General features: G+C 37.7%; 1 long non-coding RNA gene across 1 annotated transcript in view; it reads right to left on the bottom strand.

The window, feature by feature from the left end:
* The window catches only part of LOC118600334, a 108,458-nt gene that overhangs the window by 80,759 nt on the left and 13,266 nt on the right, over positions 1-14,433 (bottom strand). The window contains exon 2 of the long non-coding RNA XR_004956318.1: positions 14,245-14,359. This is a non-coding gene — a long non-coding RNA (uncharacterized LOC118600334). The remainder of the gene's footprint in view (positions 1-14,244; positions 14,360-14,433) is intronic.

The following is a 14,433-nucleotide window of genomic DNA, read 5'->3' as shown; positions in this document are numbered from 1 at the left end:
CACAATCCTGGAATTGTGCTGTCTCTGAACTTCTTTTTAATTGAAATATAAAATGTTCTTTTGGTTTAATCCTCTTTTGTGGAGAAATTTTGGAGCCACCATTGGCCTGCTGCCCTTTTGACCTGACAATAAACTTAATTTCCCTACCTTAAACTTTGGTTCTCCCTAAGGAATTTAGCTACAACTCCCACCCCCATTTCCTGCCTTGTCTGGATCTCTTTCCAATCTAATAGCAACGAGAAAACACATTTCAACCTAATGGACCCAAATTCTGACTTTGACTTATCTGGCTTCTCTTGGTCATTTGAAAACCAGGGGATGAAGATAAACTTAATTATACAAGTCTTTGATCGCAAATAAATGTAAATCACTTATTATATAGTAATTTTACTTTGGGACAGACAAAAGTAATTTAAAAGATGAAGTACATAGGTCTTTTTTAAAAAATTTTTAAATTAGTAATAAAAAGTTTGAGAATCACTATTATAATTCGCATATTTATTTCTGACCTCATGGGAAAAATCTGGAAGATCTGAGTCTCTCTCTAAGTCAACCGAAAGTTTTCAAAAATCATGGCCAATTCCAATTCTAGGTAATTATCAAAATAAAAAATTCCGGAGTCAGAAAAATCTTAAGGTAAAAAGCTATTTATTTATAGAACTAAATATTAAAAGCCATCTAAATAATAAATAATGATAGAAAATTGATTAAGTAGATTATGGTGTAGCCATATAATACAACAATTAAAATAGTATTTTAATTTTTTTAGCATGTAAAATGTTTGTTATGTAAAGAAACCAAATATAGATAAGAAATGTATAATGTATCTTTTAAGAACCATGTTTCATCAGGTTGAAAAGATGAAAAGAAGAAAACATTACTAGAATGTGAAAACAGTGACTATAGGTGATAATAAAAAAATAGACAATTTTTCACTTTCTTCTTGTGTTCCAGTGCTTTCCAAGTGTCCTTTTACAAAAGTTTATGAGCTGCTACATTTGGTTGATTAGTAGCTTCCTTTCAGCCACAGCCTGGACTTGGTGAATGCCCCCAAATAATTAAGACATCATTAGTATTCAGTACACTAAACCAGATGAAAACTATAAGTTTTAAACCAAACAATCCAGATGTTCTCAAACCCCAGATGTTCATTAGAAGGTAAACTAAATCTTTAGATCTTTAACCGTTTAGCTTTGTTGCCCACTTGGAGTTTTGGCTTTAAGTGGCTATGTGTTGAAACAACAGCAGGTAAGATTTCTGAGAAAATGGAGCAAGATGCTCTGGCAGAAAAACGCACAGACAGAAGTTTACCAAGCACCTGTCTGAACTATATCTGTGCTAGAGCAACTAATTGCTTCCAAAGGAAGGGCCAGATTTTAATTGAAGCATGTATAGTACAGTAGCTTACTAGATACCTCTACTGGTCTGAAGAGGAGAGAAATATTGCCATTGACACAAGATGAAAGGATCTTTTTGTTTCATTATCAATCTTTTATAAGTCTCTAATCCTGCCTTCAAGGACTGTAAAGAATCTCTTAACCAAAAACAGGGACTGGGGTTTTCTAGAATAGGCACAGCTCCTTAGCCACCTTCTAATCTCCCACTTGCCTGGAGAAGTGCTAAGGTATTAACATTTAAATCACCAAAAAAGGAATCTGGTCTCTCTGAGTTGTTTCTATCCCATTGAGGTTATTACTAGTTATAGCCTCAAACTTTGCAAGGGGATGGAAAACCTCACTCTATTAGTATCAGCATCAGCTTACAAGGAAACAGCTGCAGCATCCTGAAATAAGAACTAGATGGGGACTCAGGAAGCCTCACTTCTCCTTCTGCCTCTGCTGGGAACAACTCTGACCTTAAGCAGTCCACAAAACTCTCAGACTCAGATTCTACATCTTTAGGAACTTCATGGGTTGATCTCTAAGGCCTCCATGATCCCATTTCCTTAGCAATCAATAGAACCTGGATGTCTGCATTCCGATGTCCACAGAATCTCCTTTTACCTTTAAGTGAGAAAATTCCAGTGCCGCCTCCATGTTTTCTGCAAGTTCCCTCTAAATGTATGTCCTTACAGTCACCTCTTGCTCTAATTTCCTGCTTCTGCTGAACTTTCCATCACCTCACTTGTCTTAAGTCCAGCCGTATTCTCTTCTGTCTACGCTTTTTCACCCTACAATGTGACACTTCTCTTTCTTTTTTATTTACTCCTTTCTGTTTCTCACTCTCCTTCCCTCAAAGTGAGCAAGATCCGGTCTAGAGAAAATAGAGAATTGATGACAGAAACAGTATTCAAAGGAAAGCAGGCTTGAGTAAATCAAGATGTAAGCTGAATAAAATAATCACCCTAATGAGCAAGATTGGGCAAAGGTATGAAAATCAGGTCCGGGTATATAAATAAAAAATTAAATATACAAATGTAGGAGAAGAGACCAATCTTCCTTACAGAGATATTCCAAATAATGTAAGAAGGAACTATAGAGGAGGAAAAACTTTTTTCCCTCTACCCTCCTAAATTTTTGGCTGGGACCCTGGAAATTACACTGGAAAAAAAAGAGAAAGACAGATTAACAAGAGAAAAAACAAATGGAAGTTTATTAACGTGACCAGGATGCATTCACACTGAAGAAACTCAAAGGAATGCTTACAATTTGGGCTTATCAGCATTTTAGCAAAGAACAATAAATTTGTAGAGAAGTAACAAAGGAAAAGGGTTTTAGGCTTCCAAGGTTGGCCAACTGTGTATGGAAGGTAAGTGTATCGGGAAGATCAACAGAAGGTTTGCTTTTATAGGTCCATCCCAGCACAAGATTCCTGTCTTCATGGCCACAAAACATCCCCAGGAGAGTAAATTCACAGCAGTCTTCATTTCTCAGAATTTCCTTCTTTTAATCAGATATAAGGAAAGTTCTGGAAAGGCTTCTTACTGCATTTATTAAATCTAAAATGCCTTTGGCTAGAAATAATCCATATGCCAAAGTGGCATATTTGAGGGTGGCATATTTTGATCTCTGTAATACTTCCTCTTCCAGGAGGTGGGGATTAATCCCTCCCCGCTTCTTCAAGTGTGGGTGCACTGACTGACTTACTTCTAAAGAACAGGATATTGAAAGGGAAAACAAAAAAGTAACTAACTCTACAGTGGGTAAACCAGGCAGACACCTCAACCAGGTGATGAAGGTCAACAGTGATAGCATGTTGATTTTTTTTTTAATGGCACTTTATTTCTATAATCTTCTTCCCTAAGACCTACAACCAGAGGCTAATCATGAGAAACATCAGAAAAATTCAAATTGAAGAACACTACACAATTCCTGACCAATGCCCCTCCAAATGGCCAAAATCATCAAAAATAAGGAAAGCCAAGAAACTGTGAGAGCCAAGAGGACCCTAAAGAGACATGATGACTTAATGTAATGTGGAATCGTTGGTGAGTAACTAGTAAAGTCTAAATGACATGTGAAGATTAGTTGATAGTAACGTACCAATGTTCATTTCTTAGTCATGACAATGAACATCAGTGATATAAGATGTAAAGAATAGGGCATGAGGGGTATGTGGAAACTCTGCACTCTGCAAATTTTCTGTAAATCTAACAGTATTGTGAAATATAAAGATTTATTTTTCAAAAAATTCAGGTCCAAAGCCTAAATACATTGATTTGGGAGATCATCAAAGCAATTTCAGGGGGACAATAGGAGATGGGCCTGGAGAGGTTATAGAAAGTGATCCCAAGATCCTTTGAAGGGGACTGAGGATTTTAGGGGTGAGGAAGAAGCTGGGAAAACAGTCACTAAGAAGCAGAAAACATTAATTACGGGGGCTTTTTTTGCAAAATAATTGGCTCTTTTTTATTTAAGGTGTCATTTAAGAAACAATTCGACTGTCTAGGGAATGTATTTTCTGGTTAGAAAGCCCAAGACAAGCCATGGCCTCAGAATCAAGCATTTACTTCTTTCGGCCACATCATAACAGCACATTGTCCTTGAAAAGATTTTGAGGAAAACCAGAAAGCCCTGGAAAAAAATATATCTTGCTGAAACAAGGAGAAGTGACAGTGACTGACTAGCTTGAACAATGCAAGATTAAAATTGCACCTGAGGATAAAGTGACAGGAAAAGCCAGGTGGGAATCTGACTAAAATTACCTGCTACCTCAGAAAATCGCCTGGGCAGACATGTTACCTTTTCACTGAGGGTAACGGCTTCAGGCTCTCTCCAAGTCACATTGACTGAGCTTTCAGGGAGGGGGAACACTTTTTCTCTTATAAATCCCACAGCATCCCATACAACTGTCTGGAGGCTGAGCATCCTGCCCTTTTTACTGCCTTTCACACCAACCGACCGGCACGGGAGTTCTGTGGGCAGAAGTGGGTCAGCTGGGCCTGAGGAACAACCATGTGAAAGACTAGCTGCCTTTTTCTCCCTCACACATTTCCTAGAAGGGTGCCAAGTCCCAAGGGTGAAAGGGGCAGAACCATCTTTCCTTTCCTAGTTCCTATGCCACCAATCACCTGCCCAGGTGCAGCATTCATCCCTAATTCCCACTTCCTCATACTCCGAATTTATCCCACCCGCAAATCATACCAATTTAAGCACTGAAACGTTGCCTGAATCTGGCCAAATCTTGCCAGCTCTATTATCCCCATAGTTTACCTCACCAACTTCTATGATAACCTTGTTTTGCCTTTGGGGTTCTCGAGTTTCCCAAATCTCTCTACATTCTATTATTATTATTATTATTATTATTATTATTATTATTATTATTATTATTATAATGGAATTCGCTGGTATTCCAGAATCAGAAGATTAGCGTTGTGCATCACATTTGGAAAACTGCAACCACATCTTCAAACAAATCTCAAATTTTCGACTTGTGCTTTATCCTATTTTCTCTATGATCTCCCAGCACTCTGATTGGATTCCTATTGAGTCTTCCCACTCTTTCATATCCCCAAAAATCTCGTATTTCCAACTCTTTGACACATTCCAGGCAATTTCCTTAGCTCCATCTTTCACTTCACTAATCTTTACTTCAGTTGCGTCTAGTCTATTGTTATATCATCCTTAGATCCTAATGTCAATTATTACTTTCTTCAATTTACAAGTCAGTGTTCATAGTTTCTTCCTTCTCTCCTATTTCTTTAGAACTTAATTAGAGACTTATTTTATAATCAGTGTTTGATCATTTCCAGTATCTGTAGTTTTTGCAATATGACTCTGTAGTTTGTTGTTTCTGTTAATTCATAGAGGCTCTTCTCATATTTTTAAGATGTTGAGATCATAAAACAATGTGAAATTTGTGAAGTTGTATTTTAAACTGCATTCTTGCTGGGAGAGTTTGTACATGTGTTTTCCAGGACCTTGGGAGTCTAATTAACACTAAATTTTAGGCTTCGGAATTTCAGGGCATCCCAATTATTTATTTATTTATTTTTTAGTTTTATTATATTAGTTTCAAATATACAGTACATTGATTAGACATTTAAATAGCTTATAAAATGATCCCCCTAATTGCTCCTTCTCTCCTCTGGCTCTCCACCTAGCCAATACATTAATGCTAACTGCATTCCCTATGCCATGCTCTTCATCCCTGTGACTATCTATCAACTACTAATGTGTACTTCTTTAACCCTTCACCCCATGCTCCCAGCCCCCCAACATCTCCCTCAGTCCATCACTAAATTGTCCTCTATATTTGTGAGTCTGTTTTTGATTAGTTTGTTTTGTTCCTTAGATTCTGTATATAAGTGAAATCACACGGTATTTATCTTTCTCTGACTTATTTCACTCAGCATAATAACTTTTAGGTCCATCCATGTTATTGTTAATGGTAGAATTTCTTTTTTTTTTAACAGCTGAGTAATATTCCTCGTATATATGAACTATAACTTCTTTATCCAATCATCTGCTAATAGGCATTTAGGTTGCTTCCATATCTTGGCCATTATAAATTGTGCTGCCATGAATATTGGGGTAGATTTTTACAAATTATTGTTTTGGTTTTCTTTGGATAAATACCCAGAAGTGCAATTGCTGGGTCAAAAGGTATATCCATTTTTAATTTTTTGAGAAACCTCCAGACTGTTTTCCATAGCAGCTGTACCAATTTGCTATCTCACCAATGTGTGAGAGTTCCCTTTTCTCCACATCCTCACCAACACTTGTTATTCTTTCATTTATTGATGATTGCCATTCTGACTGGTATGAAGTGATATCTCATTGTGGCTTTAAATTGCATTTCTCTGATGATTAGTCCCAGCTATTATAAATTCAGAGACCAAACCTGCATAAGTGTAGGCTATGGTCAGCAATTCTCAGGGAAGATTTTTTTATTTTCTGCTATGCCCAGAGTCAAAGTCAATAGAGATAAGTGTTCCATCAGCCTCACTCTGGGGTGCAGGTTTCCCTTAGTTCACTTACTCAAGTCATTATCCCTAAGGCTCCTAGCTTTGTATACAACTTGCAGATACAACCTCCTACCATTCTTTGGCCTGATTAAAATCCAAACCATTGGCTGTCGGGCTGGTAGATAACACAGAACACTGGGGCCAACACCTGCTTCAGAGACTACTTACCTTGTGGATTCATATTTTCTTTCTGAATGGGAAAGAATTCTATTATTTTTTCTCAAACTCAGCTATACATTAAAGACAATGAGCTTTATTATTTTTTTAATCCAGTATTTTCAAGTATGCTATGCAAGAAAGGTTTTCTACGAACTTCTAATTTGTCAGTTTCCAACATAGAACTTGCAATAGCCTCCTAATGGGTCCCTGATTCTACACTCACCTCATACAATCCACCCTCCATCTCGCAGCCAAAGTTTCTTTTCAAATACTCTTGACAAAAAGAAATAATTAAAATAGATCACACAGGCTATTATCAGAATTCCATTTGCAAATTTTGAAGAGGAATTTTCCACTGAAATGGCTAACCTTGTAATCAGCCTTTTGTTCTGCCAATTGAAAAGGTTGGGGTGGAGGATTTATATTACTTCTTCACAAGCATAGCCTGGCCAATGATTAAATCTAAGCACTAGACATCAATAGCAGATATCAGTGCTCGAGGTCCTTTAGCTAGTGGTCATGAACTTGTCCACTAGAATCTAGTGATCATCAACTTGTCCACTAGAATCTCAGCTTCTGCTGTATTGCTGGGTCTCCAGCTCCTCTCTGTTAAACTTCTCGTTCTCCTCCTGGAGTCCACTCATTCCAAACACTCATAATTACCATTAATTCAAATGAAGAGCCTTTTACCCAACTCACAGCAAGTTCAGGGTATGCTTGGAGAGACTAATTTCCAAAATCAAACATGCCAACTATTTTGCATCCCAAAATAAAATCAGACCTGTCCCTGCGAAGAGTCCCATACTCAACTGTCAACAAACAAAATATAACACCAAAATAAAATCTTTTCTTCCTATTGTAGGGACTCACTTGGAACCCCATAGTTGGTATAAAGATTATTTTAAGCTAAAGATATTGGAGTCTCAACAAATTCAGAAAGAAGCCTTCTCAGAATTTCCCTTATCTGACTAAAAGCAACAACTTCTAGGAAATGAGACTGCTATAATTTATCTCCTCAGGGTGGGTCTACTCCCAGGAGGGAGAAGAAAGCAAACCTACCATAAATCCCCCTTAAGAGAGCTTTATAACCCCTCAAAATGTGGAAAGTCCATTTGCATCTGCATAGATAAATCTTATCACAAATTTTATTTTTTAGAAATTCATTTGTCTTCTCTAAATAAACCTATTTATTCTTCCCATAGAAGGCTTTTCTCCCTATTCCCTTTCTCCTACTAAATTTCCTCTACTAAGCCTCTAACTTTTATCATTAATGAGCTACTTCTTTTGTAATTTTTCATATACATACAAATAAACATTTTCTCCTGTTAATTTGTCTTTAATTGGCTTAATTTGCATGTCCTACTTATTACACCTAAGAGTGTAGAAGAAAGGTTTTTCTGTCCTGATGCTATCGCACATAGATAATACTAATTTTTATATTTGGATTTCATAGTTTTCTTTTAAATGTAATATTTACTGCATATTAAAATTAACTTCTAGCTATCATTTAGCATACAACCGATAGTCAGGTTTGCACCAAAACACATTCTTTAATAGCCTAAAAGCACACACACACAAAAAGCATTTTTGGAGCTACATTCTCCAAATACCTATAGAGTCAGTAGCATTTAGTTTGGCTCTTTGGGACACCTTCCTTGATCTTATCAGACTGTGACCTCCTTGCAGGTAAAGCCTTTCTATTCACTGGTCTAACTCTAGGACTAGTAAAGAGGAGGTACTTGATAATTGTTTGCTGAATTGAATTGATCAACACATTGGTTGTAAATTTAATTATAGCAGTAAAACAAGTCCTATGATAATTATTTTTAGACACTTTATGAACGCACCAAAAGATATAATCACCACAAAGGTAATATTTACTAATTGAATAATACCATTTAAGTACAACAGAAGCCCTATTAACTAGGAACAGCAGTAAACAAATATAACATAAATAGTATAACCCCTGCACATACCCAGGTTATAGAAAAAGGAAGAGCTCACCCCCAGGGCCAAGCTTCTGCTTCTCCCTCAGGTTCCCTACTTCAACTCAGCCTGTGGAGAAGAAAGGACTGTTCTTATGGCTTATTCAAAAGAACAAGAAAACCTTCAATCCCCCCTAGTTCTAATCAAGGTAAAAAAAGAGAATGTTTTGAGATCAGTTACTTCTTTTGTATTCTCTCTGTAGTCTTTATGGCATCTTTTTATAAATGCTTCTTTCCCCCATCAGTTTTATACCTGGTGAGTTTAATTTTTTATTAAGTATCTTATATTTTTAAAATGTAGAGTTTTACCATTAGTTTTGGGAGTTTTTTTACACCTAATTTCATCTCTGCACCAATTGGATAAGGGATTAAGGGGTAAGCATCTTGAATGTCACACTTTTTCACCTCCTCTGGCACAGGAAGGCAGTCCAAAGGGAAAAGCCTAGCAAAGAACACGTTTCCAAGTCTTAATTCTGCTTTTTGAATCTGCATCTAATCTACAATTCCTGAAGTGAAATGGAGAAGTCAGGAGACATCTAATCTGCCAAAATCCTCCTGTTCTGTTGACTAGAATCTAAAGATAAACAGTCCATGTTATGAGCAGATGACACAAAAAGAAAAGACCACCGAAGACAGGCACAGAGGGAGGGGAAAAATGAATTTTAATATTCATCTGCTTAGCCAAAGGGCTGGTGGGGAAAAGACATTGAACAAAGACTCTTTGAAAAGTCACAGCTCTCCCACTGGAGGCTGCAGTTGCTAATTGAGCTACTTCTTCCCAGCACATCAGTTCACTGTAGTAAGAGATGTGACCTGTTTCTGGAGTAAGAGGAGAAATGAAGAGCTCCGTATCGTTTTCATTGTCACATCTGAGATATGTTTGGCCTCCGAAAGGCAGCCTTTGCCCACTTAGGACTTGCAGTTGTAAAGACTCAAAAGGCTTAAACATGGGAAAAAAACTTCAGGCAAGTTACAAGACCTTTCAGACTCCTTAGATTTAGCTCTGTAAAAGTTCCAAAGCCCACAATTACTAGTGATCAAACAATGATTCAGGTTTAAATAATTTAGCACTAACTGACTGACTCTCTCACTTTAATTGCACACGTAATTTCCCTGAAAGTTTATAGTCTCTACTCACAGGGAAATGTGGATGAGAATGGCAGACCCACTTTGGGACGGGACTTGAATGACTTCACCCTCAAAAATTCTGCTAATTATTTGGTTGATGGTGGCTCTGGCTTTAAAACATTGGCACTTCCTTTTGATTTTGACTGTCGATTCCATGATTGTGAATTTTATCCTTATATGGTCAGATTACTCCTCTGAGCTAAAAGCTTCCTTTAAAGACTCTCTTGCCTGTAATAATGTTCAGACTCCTTATCACAGCATAGAAGTCCCTTTACTACCACCTTAAATTTGCTGCCTCACTTTCCAGGGAAGACAACCACCTACCCTGCACCTAACCACACTGCATCTTTCCCTATTCCTGAAGATATGTCCATCTTTTGGCAACTCTAGGTCTATGCATAGGCTGTACCCGTTGCATGAAATGCTCTGCTCCACTTTTCTTGCCAGGCAAATTTGTTCTTCAAAATAAATCTTAGATACCACCCCCCAGGTGAAGCCTTCCCAGATTTCTTTCAAGAGTTATTTGCTTCCCTCTTCTGTGCTTCTGGAGTTATATGTACACCTCTCCAATTTTTTCTGATGTTTCTCCCACATCAGATCTCAACTTTTTTCAGGATGAGGTTTCTTCAAACCCAAGACAGTGCCAGACACATAGAAAGCATTCAAATGATCATCAAACATATTTGGGTGACTCTCCTACTTGTAAAAGTCTGTTAACAGCTCTCAACACTCATGGCTAAAAGAGGTGCTATAACATTTATTGCTCTTTTAATGCTTGCAATTAATACATACTACCTGCCCTCTTTCAAAACTGGCATTTTTAATGATTCAATTAACAACTTTAAAAAAACTGTCTTCCTAATTGACTCCTTCCACTTTTACTATTTTAAACTTTGCCTCTCACTTTAAACCAGTCCTCTGTGGGCAAGTATATCAAACTCTAAACATGGATCCAATTATCTAGAAGCACAATAATGTTCACACCAGGGCCCTGAGTGTGATTGCACATGGGACCCAAATACTAGGCAATATCGGGGGACCCAGTAAACGCTTGTCTCTTCCAAGAAATTACCCCAGTGTAATTAAATCTCATTCACAAAGAAAAAGCTTCTGAACATTTCTTTCCAGAAAACAAATGGAGAAGGGAAAATATTTTAAAGTGTGTTGAAATTAGAGAAAAGTGATGCAATGTGTATTGTCTTTTACAAAGTTCCTTCTTCTTTTCATGCTGAAGCAAAAAAAAATTCAGGTCTCTGTATTTAATTATTCCACATTTTGTTCTTGTCTTTCTGTCTCATTTAAAAATAGCAGAAATGTGTTGGGGCCTACAGTTGGATGAGACAAATGACTGTCTTTCAAGGAGTTTACAATCTGTGAGGAAGACTAACACCGTGCATAACTAACTCAAATGCAGGAGGGTGACATAACGGTACACTTAATTTGGTGGAAGAATCCAAATGAAGGATTATTAAATTTTGACTGAATGTCAAGGAAAACCTCTCAGAGAACGTAGCACTTTCGTACTTAAGGATGAGAAGAATATACATTTAGGGCACCATGACATAGACACAAAGCATGGCATAAGTGACATATTTAATAATAGTAAGTTTTCCATTGCAATTGAGCTAAATTATAACTATATTGGGAATATGCAAAAAAAAGTTGATTCGAGAATGGTCTTTAGAGGTCAAGTTATGAAGAGAAGTTTATACATTTGGTTGCAGGGGAGTGTTAACTAATTTTGAACAAACCTAATAACTGCTAATTACCTCGTCAAGACAATGGTGGTACATAGACCATATTTCAATTAGCCTTTTTTTGAATATATTCCCACTATAGCTTCTTTCAAATGTAACCAGCTCTAGGTAATTTTAGATAATTGATTAAAACCCCAGTTCTAAATCTTTAGGGGAGAGTGCTTTAGGGAAATTAGTTAATACCACTAAACTACAATATTTTTTTATCTGTACAATGGGTCTAATTATTATAATAGCTACAGTGTAGGTTGAATCTACAAGGAGTAAATAAATAAATGAACATAAAATGCTTAGTCCAAACTTACCAAATATCTCCATGGGATATAAACGATATCTATTAAATGCCACCACCTAAAAACAGCTGGCCTGATGGCAAAATGCAAAACTACTCACGGTAGATGACTTCGTCATTGTTGATTTTCCCCCCTCTCATTGTCTAGATTGTTCAAGTAGAATGGCTGTCTGTCATTTGGGGTGAATGTCTTTCCAGCATGCTGGAGGAATATCATGAGATAAATATGGTCCAGTGGGGGAAACCCAGTTTAGAGATAGAATTTCAATTATAGTTAAGATTCAAATTCCCTTGAATGAGGGGAAAGGGGAAATTAGGTTTAGTCATGCATATTTTTAACTGGCCTCAAAGCTTCAGTCCTTGTAGAAAGGCAAATTTCAAAAATCAGAATTTAGAAAACCCTACTCCTCAATATATTACTCCACTCCAGGCTTGAGTTTTCTCTCTTCTTCCATTTCCTGCCAACTAGGAAGTTGCATGGGGCCTAGTGAATGATGAGTGCAATTTGCTGTATTGACTGACAAAGATGCCGGTTCACACAAAGCAACATCAGTCTCTCTGATCATTTAAAGAAAGCTCATTACAAACCTAATAATTCATGAACTAAGGCCCATCCATAAGGGATAATTTGCACTAATTGCACTAAATTAAGTTGATAAATGTTACAGGATTCAGAGACAAAATCCTCATTATGTCAATGTGGAGGTATTTTCCAATGTTTTGAAATGTAGAATCTCACTAGCAGGTGCTGATAATTCCACTTTGCAAAATTCCTTCCAACAGATTAAACATAGTCCTCGAAAGTACCTGTGCTGCCCGGAGATGACCAGCAGCCTTCTGCAAGCCATCTGGAAGTATTGCTATCCCTCGATTGGAAAAGACCATTACTTCCTCAACTCTAAGATCGCCCTTGGGATTGCATAAACTTCAGTAAAGCATCTCAAGTGAATTCACCCAATAACACTCTATGAATGGAGCAGCTGCTGGCTCTCTGACCAGCACTAGAAAACATTCAGAGCAAATTATTCTGCAGGTCACGAGGAAACATCACCCTCTGGAATACTGTGAACCTGGTTGATTTCCAACCCAAAAGAGTAGTTGTATAATCCCTCCTCAATTCTGCCCTCCTGTAGTCTAGCCGCTAACTGAATAACATCCACACCCACTCAGTTATGAGGTCCTGACTGATCACAAAGGCATGAGAAGGGCAGTGTAAGCAACACAGCACAGCGGAAAGAATTCCAGTTTAAGAATCAAGCAGAACTAACTCTGACACTGTTGGTTTTGTGACTTTGGGAAAGTCTATGACCTTTTATTTACTCATCTATAAAATATGGATAATAAGATTTGCCATAATTACTGTGAGAGTTAAATTCAATAATGCATGCACATAATCAGATATAGACATTCCTTAGAGGAGAACAGTTATTATGAATTAGTGTCCAGGTTATGGGAACAACCTCCACTGGATGATGATCTGCTGGATTTTCCTAAGTGTGTGAATAAACACAAGTCAACGCACCTGTGTAGGGAGAAGAACAGTATTTCCTAGAATGAAGGGCCTGGAAATTCCAATTACCCAGCTTGTATCTGGTTAACGAATGAATCGAATCCTTCTCTGGCTGACTAGATCCAGAGAAATCTAAGGTGTATGTAAATATAAACATATATAAATATAAACATACATATATTCATATACAAATGTGTGTGTGTGTGTGTGTGTGTGTATTTCATGGGCTGCATAACAATGATGGCCATTGACAGACTGCATATATGACAGTGGGCCCCTAAGATTATAACGGAGCTGAATCCCCTGTAAGAAACTGAAGGATATACGGAACAGGAGGAATTTTTTTTTGATCTTAAAGGAACAATATTTGTGAAACCTGGCAATAGATTCTCTCTCACTCACAGCACCTCAATTTTCAGTGGACAGATTACATCCCAATCAATCAGCCACTGACCTGTTTCTGCAGAGAGAAGCCCGGCCCCACAGCACTTCATATTCAGAGGGTGCTGCAGCCCACCCAGATGTAGCTTGATGGTGTTCACGATACGTTGCTGTAAATTCTTTGTTGAGGACATAAGACCCTGTACAAGGACACAGGTCAACAGGAGCTACTTTAACAAGTATTCAAATGCCACTGCCATTTTTCCAAAAGCTTTCGGTGTAAGTGTGGAGCCAGCCTGTCTCTATACTTGGAAAAACTTTTCATGTTGTAATGATGTAAAGCATAGATTCGTTTTATTTCTTCCGTCAATTCAGTACCAGATAGTGTCGATGGAACCAAAAACAAATTTCAAAGTCAAAGTATTGAGTCCTCAGTTCTATATTCTCTCCATTTTAAACACCCTATTTTTCATGAGTATCACCAAGTTCCTCAATCAGACCACTGCTCCAACACACAATAGCCAAACCACACTGATGCGACAATTCCCTATGTTCCTCGATCTCTCCATCCTGATTTCTCATTCCTGCAAATCCTCAGGCTACCTCTCACTCCCTCCCACACTCACTGTGATGGTGATCCACGCCTCGCCCAGCCAGTTTCCCCTCGATATTTCCAATCGGTCCAGCCCACATTCCTCCTCATGGAGCAGCACTGACAGCTTCGATATTCTATTTTTAACCCTATAGGAAGGAAGCAAAGGGAGGGCTTATGGGACAGTCTTTCTAAAGTCTACAGTGTATGGTAATGTCCTAGG

The sequence above is a fragment of the Rousettus aegyptiacus genome, unplaced genomic scaffold, assembly GCF_014176215.1.
Source record: "Rousettus aegyptiacus isolate mRouAeg1 unplaced genomic scaffold, mRouAeg1.p scaffold_m13_p_3, whole genome shotgun sequence".
In the NCBI taxonomy this organism is placed as follows: Eukaryota; Metazoa; Chordata; class Mammalia; order Chiroptera; family Pteropodidae; genus Rousettus; species Rousettus aegyptiacus.
The sequence above is the reverse complement of the archived record's forward strand: the minus strand, read 5'-3'. Positions and strand labels throughout refer to the sequence as shown.